At 39.2% G+C, this 14,711-nt stretch overlaps 1 long non-coding RNA gene across 1 annotated transcript in view; it reads right to left on the bottom strand.

The window, feature by feature from the left end:
- LOC103512018 overlaps positions 1-6,715 on the bottom strand; it is a 34,854-nt gene extending 28,139 nt beyond the window's left edge. Inside the window, exon 1 of the long non-coding RNA XR_003392286.1 lies at positions 6,378-6,715. This is a non-coding gene — a long non-coding RNA (uncharacterized LOC103512018). The remainder of the gene's footprint in view (positions 1-6,377) is intronic.
- Between the last annotated feature and the right edge of the window lie 7,996 nt (positions 6,716-14,711).

The following is a 14,711-nucleotide window of genomic DNA, read 5'->3' as shown; positions in this document are numbered from 1 at the left end:
GCAATCACCCTAGCTAGGGCTGATCGAGAGGCTCAAGAAAAACACCGACCCGGTTAGAACACAGGAAAAGGCGAGGAAGAAAAATAGGTAAGCCGTATCAATGAAATCAGCAAACAATCAGACTTGCACCCGAAACCGGTCTTTTTCGTCGACCAACTATTTGACCAGCCCCTTGCTAAAGAAATAGCAAAGGTTGAGTCCACTCTTAAAATTTGTAGCCCAAAGCAATCACCCTAGCTAGGGCTGATCGAGAGGCTGAAGAAAAACACCGACCCGGTCTGAACACGGGAAAAGGCGAGGAAGAAGAATAAGCCGTATCAATGAAATCAGCAAACAATCAGACTTGCACCCAAAACCGGTCTTTTTCATCGACCAACTATTTGACCAGTAGACTTGAAAGGCACCAGGAAGAATAACATCAAGACTTGAATGAAATGTTCCCTGGATACAACCTCATGCATACTCGTAACCGTACTACATTGTCAACCTAGTAGTGAAATGGGAGGGGGACTCGCCTCCCATTGTATGTAGTCCTGAGCTGGGAGAGATTAAAATCCAAAGGCCTGATCTTTTCCATTAGGACGTCTGGGGACTCGCCTCCCATTGTATGTAGTCCTGAGCTGGGAGAGATTAAAAAGCCAAAGGCCTGATCTTTTCCATTAGGACGTCTAGGGACTCGCCTCCCATTGTATGTAGTCCTGAGCTGGGAGAGATTAAAAAGCCAAAGGCCTGATCTTTTCCATTAGGACGTCTAAACTCTCGGGCTTTGTATGCTAGAACTATTTATGTAGGTATAACTGTGAATGAAGTACCAAATTAAATTTCTTCTTCATTTGTAGGTTCGAGACATGGAAAACTTCCCATGCCTACTGAGGTAATGGAATTATTGTCATTCAAAATACATATTCGGCGCAATAAAAGTAGGTACCTTCAAAGTTACTCGTACAGAGATCTGGAGTTACTGGTAAATAAAAGCAGGTAAAAGGACATCACGTACATATAGGTAAGTATCATCAACATATATAACTGTGAATATACTCTTATACAATAGGTGAATATACTCCTATAGGTAATTAGAAATTGATTTTCACATGAATGTTGATTTGTCTGGAATGTTACAGGGTTGTGGGTGAAGATTGCCCTTGGCAACAGTTTCACCGTATGTTTTATATGAGAATAAATTAGAAAGGTTTAATGAAGATTTTAGCATAATATTAAGCCCATAATACCTAGTAGGGCACCTATCCCACATAATTATGTTGTCGTTTCTCACAATTAACAACAAGGAAAAAAGGCTAACATTACACTAAGATTTATCTTGGAGTAAGGAGAAGATTCCATGCATGAGGAAAAAGAACTTTGGGATCAACGAAAAAACAGGCAAAAGGGAAACTCACCTCCAGGAAAATTCAAACGTTGGCGTTGTAGAAAAGTCACGCGATCATGGAAGAACGTGGAACGATTTAATTTAATAACAGGTCTCTTTGTTTGGGGAGAAGAAGTCAAAAAATTAAAACTTTTCCATAAAACATGTATTGATCAGGTTTTCCAAAACATCAGGGGCCTAACACCCGTGAGAGTAAATTGTTCTTTTGTAGGAAACTGTCATAAGAAAGAATACGGTTTCAGCAGCCAACTCGGGCCAATACCAGAAGAATGCCGACTTAGATAGGTATATCTACTAATTAGAAAAAATGTACCTTGGACCCACTTTCCCATTATGTACTTCAAGGCACATTCTTTTACACCCATGCCTATCCAGGAACGGAAAAATTAGGTCAGAAAATTTCCGCCCCGGCCGGGATTTGAACCCAGCACCTCCACGTTGAGAGTCAGTGCTCTTGACCACTCAGACAGAGAGGCGGGCGGTCGACTATGTTTGGACACATCGTAACTTTCAGTGGGTCGTTTGCGCCACAATATTCGGTGGAATAAATTCAAGTTGTTGTTGTTGTTGTTGTTGTTATCTAATGCTTGATTGATTGATCTAATGATTGTCATCATCATTGGTTAACAGCCATTAGGCTGGTTTGCTGCAGTACGCCATGTTTCCCTGTCTTCTGCCTTCCTCTTGAGATCGTAGTAGGTTGTGACGTTCATATCCTCCATTATTTGTTTGATGTAGTCCAGTGGTGGTCTTCCTCTTGTGTTTTTGCCTTCAATCATGCCTTCGATAACTCTTGCTGGTAACTCCCCATGTCTTAGTATATGTCCTATTAGTGTTGCTCTTCTTTTCTTTAGGTTCTTCATTAGGTTTCTTCTCTCTTTGACTCTTCTGAATACTACATATGACCGAAGAGAAGAGGATACAAGGATTTGAGGCATGGTGTTGGAGAAGAATGATGAAGATTAGTTGGATTGAACGTATAACTATTTTCAAGATTGCTTAGAGCTTATAGTTACTTTTCGCACACGATTATTTGAAACGTGTTACTTACATTTCGGATTACTGGCATTGCAAACTGAACTAGAAATACACTAAATTCGAGAATAATCTTTTTTGGACGAATTTACGCATTAAAACTGATCTCAGCACAAAGTCAAACATCGGTTTTGTTGCTGCTAGTGACTAGACAATCCTTACCTCTATATCCTTTGACGAACTTGGGTTAAGAATCCTTGTTACAGATTGTTACAGGATAGATTGTAGGATTAAGAGCATGGTTAACGTTATGTAAGGTAAAAGTAGGTATGTCGAAACAACCCCTATAATTATTTTGATTTATAGGTGGTGGCTTTGTATTTTGAAGATGAAATCCAGTTGACCGCACCGTACAGTAGGACGGTAGGCAATAATTTTAAATCTTTCAACAACAAAAGCCCACAAAGTACCAAAAGATTGCTTCCTGGATTATGCCTGAAAGTTCCATCCCGATGGAACATCGTTTACAATTAAATAAGGTAGGTAGGCAGAGTGTAGGGCAGACACCATTTTAGTATCACATTCGGAATATCATTCTTTGGAGATACGAAAGATGAACACGTAGATCGAAAGCCAATTATAAGGGAACAAGATTTATCAGAACGCCTTGAAAGGAATTTCACTGAATGAGAAACAGGTACCCTGTTCTTCAGAGCATAAGTTTCCAACAAAAAGATTGCTTCCTGGATTATGCCTGAAAGTTCCATCCCGATGGAACATCGTTTACAATTAAATAAGGTAGGTAGGCAGAGTGTAGGCTGTAGGGCAGACACCATTTTAGCATCACATTCGGAATATCATTCTTTGCAGATACGAAAGATGAAAACGTAGATCGAAAGCCAATTATAAGGGATCAAGATATGTACGCCTTGAAAGGAATTTCACTGAATGAGAAACAGGTACCCTGTTCTATAGACCTTTAGAGCATAAGTTTCCAACAATCAAGAGCTAAAGATACCTATCAACTGCAAGATCCGTTTCTCGTAACTTGACCTTTGCTCTTTTTATATCTCTTTGAAGTTCTGTGTAACTCGTTCTTCGAATGTGGAGCAACACGGGCGCACAGAAAACTTTACAACAAAGGGAAAAATCCGCAAAAGTGCCAAGAGAAACTGTGATGTATAACCTTGGTCCTCATCGTATTAGGTATACCATTGGGCCTTTATCTTATTTGGCTCCGTAGCTCTTGGGTATCTTTTAATTATCCCCTTAGTCCTTGGATATCTTTTGGGCCTATGACGTTTCCCCTAGGCCCTTAAATTCATTTTATTAGGTATCCCCTTGGGCCCTTCAACATCTTTAGAAAAGATTGCTTCCTGGATTATGCCTGAAAGTTCCATCCCGATGGAACATCGTTTACAATTAAATAAGGTAGGTAGGTAGGTAGGCAGAGTGTAGGGCAGACACCATTTTAGCATCACATTCGGAATATCATTCTTTGCAGATACGAAAGATGCTGAACACGTAGATCGAAAGCCAATTATAAGGGAACAAGATATATCAGAACGCCTTGAAAGGAATTTCACTGAATGAGAAACAGGTACCCTGTTCTTCAGAGCATAAGTTTCCAACCTGAACTTTTTCATTACCCGGATAAGTAGATGACTCTCTCAAGCTTGAAACGAGCCCGAGTTTGGCAACCAGCTCATTTGAGAAGGGTTGATACGCTCCCTCATTCAACACTTTACGTCCCTCATTCAACACTTTACGTCCCTCATTCAGCACTTTACGTCCCTCCCTTGCCCTATCTTCCTCTCATTGTCAGAGCCTCATATAATAATTATCACAAAGAGAGGGGAAAAAGTTTCTACGGAGTAACTTTAGCTCCCCTCACCTCCACTGGAGAACGTATACAAGAGAAACGTCCGCACTGGAGCAGCAGAGCGACGACATCATCTAAAACGTTTTCTCCCAAACGTAAAGACGAAATGTGTCACTTGAAGCAAACCTAATACGCGAGGCTGAAGAGGCGAGAAGGGTACAAGAGAGGGTGAAGGGAATAGGAGAGGGTGAAGTGTGAAAGAAGCAACTATGGGTGAAGAGGACAGTATAGGGGAAAATGAGGGTGAAGAGGAGGGAAGGGTACAAGAGGAAAGTGGCCAGAAGAATGTGGAGGGGACAAAAATAAAGAGGAGAGTAGAGGAGAGAATGAGGCTCTTTTTATATCTCTTTGAAGTTCTGTGTAACTCGTTCTTCGAATGTGGAGCAACACGGGCGCACAGAAAACTTTACAACAAAGGGGAAAATCCGCAAAAGTGCCAAGAGAAAAGTCCGCACTGGAGCAGCAGAGCGACGACATCATCTAAAACGTTTTCTCCCAAACGTAAAGACGAAATGTGTCACTTGAAGCAAACCTAATACGAGAGGCTGAAGAGGCGAGAAGGGTACAAGAGAGGGTGAAGGGAATAGGAGAGGGTGAAGGGTGAAAGAAGCAACTATGGGTGAAGAGGACAGTATAGGGGAAAATGAGGGTGAAGAGGAGAGAAGGGTACAAGAGGAAAGTGGCCAGAAGAATGTGGAGGGGACAAAAATAAAGAGGAGAGTAGAGGAGAGAATGAACACTACAAGAGAGGGTGAAGAGTTTTTGAAGGAGGAAGCTGAGACGAGATAGAATGAGGATAAGGAAGAATGAAACAAATGAAGGTGAAGAGGAGATGAAGAGGAAAGGACGAAGAAGACAAAGAAGGGTGAATAGGAGAGGGTGAAGGAGATAAAGGAAGGTGGAACTAATACGAGAGGCTGAAGAGGCGAGAAGGGTACAAGAGAGGGTGAAGGGAATAGGAGAGGGTGAAGGGTGAAAGAAGCAACTATGGGCGAAGAGGACAGTACCTATAGGGGAAAATGAGGGTGAAGAGGAGAGAAGGGTACAAGAAGAAAGTGGACAGAAGAATGTGGAGGGAACAAAAATAAAGAGGAGAGTAGAGGAGAGAATGAAGACTACAAGAGAGGGTGAAGACTTTTTGAAGGATGAAGCTGAGACGAGATAGAATGAGGATAAGGAAAAATGAAACAAATGAAGGAAGAGAGGGTGAAGAGTTTTTGAAGGAGGAAGCTGAGACGAGATAGAATGAGGATAAGGAAGAATGAAACAAATGAAGGTGAAGAGGAGATGAAGAGGAAAGGACAAAGAAGGGTGAAAAGGAGAGGGTGAAGGAGAGAGGTGGACACAACATTGTAAAAGGGCGAGAGGTTGACAAGGGAAAGGGATACACAAAGAAGGGTGAAGGATACAAAGGATGTTAACGGGACAGGGTGAAGGAGATAAAGGAAGGTGGATAGAGGTGATGAGGAGACAGATGCCTATTCCCAGCACCACTCTCCCTCCCTCAACGGCTTGACTCTTGTCTCCCCGGGAGAAATTCGCTAAGAGGATTTGTATTCAAAACAAGTTACAGAGATGATTAAGTGAAAAGTTTCGGGAATTGTCTCCCCGGGAGAAATTCGCTAAGAGGATTTGTATTCAAAACAAGTTACAGAGATGATTAAGTGAAAAGTTTCGGGAATTTTTTTTATTTTTTATTTCAACCAGGGCTTGAGTGGAGAGGTACAGCAGATATTTGAATAAGTGATTTCACGAAGCATTAAGTTGGCAGGAGATTTGGAAAAGGAAGCTGTAAGGGATAATTTCTGACAGTTTTTGGTCACGACTTAGGTAGGTAGACATGAAAAACTGGAGATTGTCTTTTTTAAAACTTAAAAGCTCTTTTCTTTAAAGAGCTAGAAAAAAGCTTATTTAAGGTGTTTATTTATCTGACTTCAAGGTATTACGGTCTGACAATGAAACTGAAGAAATAATTAAAATATCTTGAAAAAATACAAGTACATAGGTGGGAAGTGGGAACTGTTTTCCAGCTTTCCGCATCCAGAGGATTACTTCAGGGAGGAAGAGGAAAGACAATAATAAATATGACCTATTTATGTAAAACATATTTATTTATCAAAAAGATTTTCCTACCTTCAAAAACGGCTCAGCGTTCCCAGAACAGCTGCAATTCAATACGTTTTTGAGGAGGAAAAAAAATCACTCACTTATTTTTAGTTTGTGGAAAATAAATTATAGGAATACCTACAGGAAAAATCACGTAAATAAAAATAAACGGAAAATATATTTTTCTACGTAAAGAAATCGAGACACGCGGGTTTAGAATCCAAAGCTAGAACTGAACTGACTGATCAAGATTCAGGATTCACAATCAATTCTCGGATCATTTCAGTATCACGCAGTGTAGTTATCACCCATGGTAGAAGGAGGTGAGATTATCCATCGGGTTTTAATTTTATTCTCTTCTCAAGATTCACCCAGTGGAGAGTGGAGGTGTCTTCGAGGTGTCCACGAATGATGTTTTTCCCTCCAAGTTCTTTTATCAATGTGTTGAAAAACTTTGTTACTATCATATCTCCCCAGAAGTAAATTCAATAAGCAGCTTTATTATTATGTTATACATATTTCTGTCTGTATACATAAGCTGGAATAGCACTTTTCAGCCCTGTTCCAGCAGGATGAAAAACGTGTAGAAAACAAGGTATATCTGGAAAACGGGGACCCATAACAATAAGCAGCTTTATTATTATGTTATACATATTTCTGTCTGTATACATAAGCTGGAATAGCACTTTTCAGCCCTGTTCCAGCAGGATAAAAAAACGTGTAGAAAACAAGGTAGGTATATCTGGAAAACGGGGACCCATATAAAAACGTTAAGTTCATTCGTTTGCAGGGCACAAACAGCGAATGTATTCCAACAGGAGATTAGCTGACAAACAAAAAAACAACGAGGAATAAATTAATACGATTAAAATAAATTAGTTTATATAGGAAAATATTCAAAGTTAATTACATTAACAGATCCCCCCATTTTTCCCCTCGTCAGGACATGGTAACTTTATACCCCATTTCTGAGTAGGTATGGGTATAACGACAGTGCCAATGGTGTAGGGGTGAGGTGATGTTTAAATTTAATCAATCGATTTGTAAATAATAATAATAATAATAGTGCTTATTTATACTGCTCGCATAGGACTGAAAAGTTCCTTTACTCCAGCAGTAGGCTACTACTATTATTGTGGTCAAATTCTCAAATTCACCGAGGCAGGTAAATATATTCAATACTTCTTTACCTACATTACCTATACCTATATTTGTAAATATATACACCTACCTATGTATTCTAATAAGGTCATTGGTATCAAATACTCCTTCTCCTTCGATGTAAAGCGCTATATTTGCTTGCCCTCACTTGCCTGTTGTGGGGAAATGTAGGTTTCCAATTAACCTTTGGTGAGAAAATGCATCCCATGTGTTAGGTGAGAGTTATCTGTGGTAAAAATATAGGTCGTGTGAATAGTGGATGGGTGCATTGATCTAATCATTAATTCCCGAGTTTTTCCGGTCAAAACACGACTGGATTTGGTTAACAGTTTCCGTTCATTTCCGCGGTTTTCGATCAAAACACGACCCCATGTAGGTACTTGACCTAAAAGAGTATTATCTTCTGAAATGTTCATCATTTCGTAATTTTCATTCATTTAAATACCTACAAATTTCACATTCGTTTAAAAGAAAAATACATAGTACAATTAGTACATTACATAACGCCTCGGACTGAAAAGTTCCTTTACTCCAGCAGTAGGCTACTACTATTATTGTGGTCAAATTCTCAAATTCACCGAGGCAGGTAAATATATTCTATACTTCTTTACCTACATTACCTACCTATATATGTAAATATATACACCTACCTATGTATTCTAATAAGGTCATTGGTATTAAATACCTTTTCTCCTTCGATGTAATGCGCTATATTTGCTTGCCCTCACTTGCCTGTTGTGGGGAAGTGTAGGTTTCCAATTAACCTTTGGTGAGAAAATGCATCCCATGTGTTAGGTGAGAGTTGTCTGTGCTAAAAATATAGGTGGTGTGAATAGTGGATGGATGCGTTGATCTAATCATTAATTCCCGAGTTTTTCCGGTCAGAACACGACTGGATTTGGTTAACAGTTTCCGTTAATTTCCGCGGTTTTCGACCAAAACACGACCCCATGTAGGTACTTGACCTAAAAGAGTGTTATCTTCTGAAATGTTCATCATTTCGTAATTTTCAGTCATTTAAAACCCTACAAATTTCACATTCGTTTAAAAGAAAAATACATAGTACAATTAGTACATTACATAACGCCTTCCTCGCTTTACAGAAATGAAATTATTTAAAAATTCCTACACCCAGTTTCTCTCATTTCCATTCTGTTTCACATTAGTTAAGCCTCATTCCTCCTGGCATAATAGCTTATCTCACGCGAGACGCTCAAGCCCAAGTAAATAATTTTCATTTTGTTTTTAATGAACAAACGTGGAAATGTGTTTTCAAATTAGACCTTTCGTTTCCGAACCCAGTGAAAAATAGTGCATGCGTTTGCTATGATAGCTTCTACTTTCGACTTTCCTCTTTTACGACTTTCCATGATTGACTGCATTTGTGGTTTGAGATTTTTTTTTCTTCAAGACCTTCATTTCAAGACTAGGTATAGTGATACGCTCAAGCCATAGTGTTGGATTTTTCAAGATGATAATGCGTCTGGATTTCGCTGTAAATCCCCCAAGCCATAGCATTTCCAGCACGCTCAAGCCATAGTGTTGGATTTTTCAAGATGATAATGCGTCTGGATTTCGCTGTAAATCCCCCAAGCCATAGCATTTCCAGCGTAGGTATATAGTTCGCACAACATGTTTCATGTATAAAATCTTCATCTATCATCTTGCTTTTCCCCCGCACAAAGCCTTCAAGTCGGCCGCATATATGCATGAGTCACTTCCTGAAGTTTTTCCTCGAGCGGGATTCAAACCTGTCACTCATACGCAAGTTGCCACCCTCTTCGAGACTTCCATGTGGGGACCGTGTGAATGGTTTCCCTGACTCAAATTTTTGATGAAGTACCAAATTAAATTTCTTCTTCATTTGTAGGTTCAAGACATGGAAAACTTCCCGTGCCTACTGAGGTAATGGAATTATTGTCATCCAAAATACATATTCGGCGCAATAAAAGTACCTACCTTCAAAGTTACTCGTACAGAGATCTGGAGTCACTCGTAATTAAAAGCAGGTAAAAGGACATCACGTACATATAGAAGTACCAAATTAAATTTCTTCTTCATTTGTAGGTTCGAGACATGGAAAACTTCCCATGCCTACTGAGGTAATGGAATTATTGTCATCCAAAATACATATACGGCGCAATAAAAGTACCTTCAAAGTTACTCGTACAGAGATCTGGAGTCACTCGTAAATAAAAGCAGGTAAAAGGACATCACGTACATATGGGTAAGTATCATCAACATACATGTACTAATGAGACATTGCTCGTAACACACGTAGTTTGGTGAACATTAACGCGTCAAGTGACAGTAGAGGACGAATAATCGTTTCCCTTCTAACTTATTTGTGACCAAAATCATAAATTGAAAGCTCCCTTTTTGCGTTCCAAAAAGGAAATGCACCTTTTTACCTTCATAAATAACACTCACTTCAAACACACCCTCCCCTCCATGTTTCTTCCCTGGGAGTTCTCACCCTTGTGACCTATTTTCTCTCACGTTCACCTCCCCCATTACCTTCTCACTCAAGTCTCTTATCTCCTAAGTCTTTTCACAAACGAGGACTAAAGAGTATCTTCACCATGTTAACTTTGAAAGAGAAGACACTCAAGTCTCTTATCTCTTAAGTCTTTTCACAAACGAGGACTAAAGAGTATCTTCACCATGTTAACTTTGAAAGAGAAGAAAAAAAGCGAAAAAAATCCGGAGAAAAATTAAAAGAAAATCTTTAAATCCTGTTTTTTCCTCTATCCTGTTCTTCTAAATAGGATCAGTGAAATGGAAAACATTTCTGCTTGGCTTGACCACGGTGGCATACACAAATGTATAATAGTTTATGTTGTGCTTATGTTGATAAAAATTCATGTTTTTCTTCTACTCGTACAAAACTGCCTAATCTTTCTGTCTCTGGACTTTAGCATTTTATACAGGGTGTTCTAAGATTTGCTTTGACTTCGTGTGGTGTGTTCTTTGTGGTCTTCAACTTTACCACAAGACATATAGTCAGCACTGTCTTGAAGACCAGCAAACTAATGGACAATAGGTTAACCAAAGGACAGGGTCAAACGGACAATGCTCAAACCTAGATGAGAAAGCGCAAACTAGTTTGACGGCGGGATAAGTTTCTCATAACAGATGACTCTCGGGAGACCGCCATATTGTCTGACATAAAAGATTAGTTTCTACTGGCGGAAATTTTCTTTCAAAGTTCGTCTCCAACATAGTTGGTAGAAAGACAGCTTGGAAAACTTTAAAGAAATGATCCATCTAGACTCTAGAGTACTAGAGACATTGTCCCTCGAGCAAAATACCCGTCACTAAAAGTTGGATATCTTATTAGGTAACCCCTTCCCTTGGGCCCTTCGATAGCTTATTAGAGTTATTAGGTTTATTATTCTCTTGGCCCTTGGATATTTAGATTGTATTCAAGGGACCGTAACGTATAACCTTGGTCCTCATCGTATTAGATATACCATTGGGCCTTTATCTTATTTGGCTCCGTACCTCTTGGGTATCTTTTAATTATCCCCTTAGATATCTTTTGGGCCTATGACGTTTCCCCTAGGCCCTTAAATTCATTTTAGTAGGTATCCCCTTGGGCCCTTGGAATATCTTGGAAAGTTGCGTCACAGTTTTTTAGACGTTGTGATGGTAACCTAATGAGCTGCTTGGGAAATTTTCGCTCGTCTTCCTTCAAACGAGCAAAATACCCGTCACTAAAAGTTGGATATCTTATTAGGTAACCCCTTCCCTTGGGCCCTTCGATAGCTTATTAGAGTTATTAGGTGTATTATTCTCTTGGCCCTTGGATATTTAGACTGTAACGTATAACCTTGGTCCTCATCGTATTAGGTATACCATTGGGCCTTTATCTTATTTGGCTCCGTAGCTCTTGGGTATCTTTTAAATATCCCCTTAGTCCTTGGATATCTTTTGGGCCTATGACGTTTCCCCTAGGCCCTTAAATTAATCTTAGTAGGTATCTCCTTGGGCCCTTCGAATATCTTGAAAAGTTGCGTCACAGTTTTTTAGACGTTGTGATGGTAACCTAATGAGCTGCTTGGGAAATTTTCGCTCGTCTTCCTTCAAACACAAAGCGTCTTGCCAACCTAAATAGACGCCCGGGAGTTTCTCGTCTTTTTACTTTCCTTATCCTATAGGAAGGAAAGTAATGTAATCGGGTCAAATTTTCGATGGTCAATTCTTAGTACCAAAACACGTTTTGAGGTCCCTAGAGCCTAAATCCAAAGTTTCAGCCATTGGTCCGTGTGTCTGTCCTTCCTTCTGTCTCTCTGTCTGTAAACAAAATATCTCGAGAACAGTAAGAGCTAGAGACTTGAAATTTGGTCTGTAGCTGTCAAATGTGACAAGGATGCGACACAAAACATTTGGTTGAGATAAGTGCTGCGGTTGGCGGTATTTTGACCGCTTTTTGGCGGTTTTCCACCGTTTTAGGTGGTTTTCAGCTATACCGACTAAACGGTTAGAGATATTGTAAAAGTTAAGGTAAAAGAACACTCAAATATAGTCCTTGGATATCTTTTGGGCCTATGACGTTTCCCCTAGGCCCTTAAATTCATTTTATTAGGTATCCCCTTGGGCCCTTCGAATATTTTGAAAAGTTGCGTCACAGTTTTTTAGACGTTTTGATGGTAACCTAATGAGCTGCTTGGGAAATTTTCGCTCGTCTTCCTTCAAAAACAAAGCGTCTTGCCAACCTAAATAGACGCCCGGGAGTTTCTCGTATTTTTACTTTCCTTATCCTATAGGAAGGAAAGTAATGTAATCGGGTCAAATTTTCGATGGTCAGATTTTAGTGCCAAAACACGTTTTGAGGTCCCTAGAGCCTAAATCCAAAGTTTCAGCCATTGGTCCGTGTGTCTGTCCTTCCTGCCAAAACACGTTTTGAGGTCCCTAGAGCCTAAATCCAAAGTTTCAGCCATTGGTCCGTGTGTCTGTCCTTCCGTCTCCTGTCTGTAAACAAAATATCTCGAGAACGGTAAGAGCTAGAGACTTGAAATTTGGTATGTATCTTTCAAATGTGACAAGAATGCGACACTGTAAACAAAATATCTCGAGAACAGTAAGAGCTAGAGACTTGAAATTTGGTATGTAGCTGTCAAATGTGACAAGGATGCAACACAATACATTTGGTTGAGATAAGTGCTGCGGTTGGCGGTATTTTGACCGCTTTTTGGCGGTTTTCCACCGTTTTTGGTGGTTTTCAGCTATACCGACTAAACGGTTAGAGATGTTGTAAAAGTTAAGGTAAAAGAACACTCAAATAATTATCATTCAATAGGATAAGGAAAGTCGTGTGATGTTCACACCAGACTTTTTTTTATGAAATTATCAAAACTTTCTCGCAACATTTCTCTGAATGGCGGTGGTGGAAAAGTTTCCGTACGTCTTCCAATTTTTTTCAGCACGAAGCATTAAGTTGGCAGGAGATTTTGGAAAAGGAAGCTGTAAGGGATAATTTCTGACAGTTTTTGGTCACGACTTAGGTAGGTAGACATGAAAAACTGGAGACTGTCTTTTTAGGGGGGGGGGGTTGAGAGGAAAAGCGCTGAAAGGGGAGGGTGATGGAGGAGAAAAGGTCTGGAGGGAAGGGAAATACTAATGATGGGTGGGGATAAATTTCCAAACTCGTGTCTGTTTTGGTCTTGACTTTTCTCAAGTTTTTATGAGCAGCCAAGTAGGAAGTTGATTTTCTTGTGAAATTTTTTCTTCCTTTTTTGTCATTTTGAATTATTGTTTTCCCTTTCGAATCCTTGGCCAAGGAAAGAACAGAGTTTTCTTCGTGTAGTTTTTTCTCAAGTTTTGCAGAGGTCCAATGAATGGGTTAATAATTTCATATCAGGCTCGTCGCTTTAATGAACTTCCAATTAAAAATTATAATAAAGCTTATCTCGTATCTTCTGGATATCTAACTTCAAATTTTTTCTTCCTTTTTTGTCATTTTGAATTATTGTTTTCCCTTTCGAATCCTCGGCCAAGGAAAGAACAGAGTTTTCTTCGTGTAGTCTTTTCTCAAGTTTTGCAGAGGTCCATTGAATGGGTTAATAATTTCATATCAGGCTCGTCGCTTTAATGAACTTCCAATTAAAAATTATAATAAAGCTTATCTCGCATCTTCTGGATATCTAACTTCAACTGAAAACCTCTAAAGCTCTAAATAAAGCCAAGTCAATCAGTCATCTTCCATATGAGTTATAATCTCGTTGAAGGGGTTCTCGATTTAATCGGGTTTCAATTTATTATTAAATCAAATTATGAAATTCCTTAATTTCCGCCATTATTCTGTGATTTACTGATGGGTGTGATTTGATTAATTTGACTGATCCTGGATTATGATCTACCTACCCCTATTGTTTTTTTTTTTTTACTGCAAATCATCTCTTTGATGGATATGAGCTTTTATTTAGATATGTGTAAAAAATCAGGGGTTCCAAATTGGTTCACATTCGAGTTATATAATTTCCGCCATTATTCTGTGATTTACTGATGGGTGTGATTTGATTAATTTGACTGATCCTGGATTATGATCTACCTACCCCTATTGGTTTTTTTACTGCAAATAATGTCTTTGATGGATATGAGCTTTTATTCAGATATGTGTAAAAAATCAGGGGTTCCAAATTGCTTCACATTCGAGTCATACGGGTTTCTTGCTAATATATGTACGTATTCACAGCCGATTTACTTACGTTAGCTAAGTGTCGTTAAAGACCAGTAAGTTAAGTATACAGTTTGGTAAAATTTCGTTTTCCACATTAAGAACCACATCCGTACGCCCTGAAAGAACATCGCTGAAAACCCCTTAGCGTCCAATATCTAGTGTGCGATCCCCAGACATTGAGGCCAAGTTGGGAACCCCTATTTCCTTCAATTTGTTATGTAGGTATACCTACTGGTATACCCTTAATATCATAATAATTATAATGAAATAAATTTTCAATTTAACCGTGCGGTTACCCCGATATTTATAATATCCTAAGCAGTTTATATCCTTAATATTTTCCTACCCCATCCCACCCTCGGTAGTATGATTACTTCAAACCCTCCCCTCCCTCCAATATGCTTAATACCTCCCTCCCTTTTCCTTGTATAATATTACACATCACAGACATAAATTGAAGAAAATTTCCCCCTCCCTATAATCTTCCCTTTGAAAAAATATGAATTTTTGTGGATTAG

This window comes from Diaphorina citri, unplaced genomic scaffold, assembly GCF_000475195.1.
Source record: "Diaphorina citri unplaced genomic scaffold, Diaci psyllid genome assembly version 1.1 scaffold782, whole genome shotgun sequence".
In the NCBI taxonomy this organism is placed as follows: domain Eukaryota; kingdom Metazoa; phylum Arthropoda; class Insecta; order Hemiptera; family Psyllidae; genus Diaphorina; species Diaphorina citri.
The sequence above is the reverse complement of the archived record's forward strand: the minus strand, read 5'-3'. Positions and strand labels throughout refer to the sequence as shown.